Genomic DNA, 1,207 nt, shown 5'->3' on the forward strand with positions numbered 1-1,207 from the left:
GCCGTGCGCGTGCAGGGTCAAGTTTCCAGCCTCTAGCCACTCACGTGCGGAGTCCCCCAGGGAACAAGAATGGCCGCCCTGTGCTATTTCGTCAAGATTAACGACGGCCCCTGAACACCGAACATCGTTGGAAATGACTCGACCATCGCCGCTGCCATTGACAGTTCTTGCCCTGACCACTTCGCTATCCAGCGCACCTTCGACAACCTCCTCGTCTGGACCACCGCAAACCACGTTGTTGTCAACCACCAGAAGTCGGTTGTGATACAGTTAGACTTCTCCACCAACCCCGCGCCCATCCTCATGCTGGACAACCACCCGCTCGATGTAGTCCGCTCCAGCCAACAAATTGGTGCCCATCAGGGCCGCATTGACCACGTCAGAAACTTCGTAAGGTCTGCCTCATACAGGCTTCACATGCTGTGTCGCCTCAAGTCCTTTGGCGTCCCACTTCCAGAGCTTTAAAATATCTACACACTATTCCTTGCCCAAATTGACCGACGCCTCGTCCCCCTCCCTCATCGCCAACTGAAGCTGCTGTGCCATCCACGCCACCGCTGCCCCACGACGCGCCGCCGACTCGCCAAGCCCTACGCTCAGCCAACAAATTGGTGCCCATCAGGGCCGCATTGACCACTACCATCGCAGCACAATGCCCACTCTAGTCCGACTCATCAACGAGCACTAGACAATGGACAGACCCCCCCCCCCCCCCCCCCGGCCCCACACAGCTCTCCTACGAGCACTAGTCCACAAATACTAATCCAGCTCCTAGTAGACCTTAGTTACAAAAATGGGCATGTCAAATTTCCAAAACATTGTAACATGCCCAGTATACAAAATTATTAAACGTCTAAACGTTTCCACAAGTGAATAAATATTTCAATTTTCAGTTTAATTACAAAAAGAATATCTAGTTTTACGCTGTGTTTTTTCTTTTTTTTTAACAGGAATATCTTTATTTGTAAGATCACTGCATAACCGGCATTAACACCAGCCGTTATCTTCTGGCTATATTGTAATATACTTGCAGAGGGGAAGGGTATATTCTGACCTAGGGGGTTATCTTTTAGAATAGGCTGTTTTATACCTGGTATAAACTGGCATAGTCTAACTTATTATCCGGGTATAAAACAGCTCAGAGGGGCGAGGGTATAATCACTTCACTCATGATAATTTGAAAAGAAATACAGATACATAGTATTCC

This window comes from Penaeus chinensis, chromosome 39, assembly GCF_019202785.1.
Source record: "Penaeus chinensis breed Huanghai No. 1 chromosome 39, ASM1920278v2, whole genome shotgun sequence".
Classification (NCBI taxonomy): Eukaryota; Metazoa; Arthropoda; class Malacostraca; order Decapoda; family Penaeidae; genus Penaeus; species Penaeus chinensis.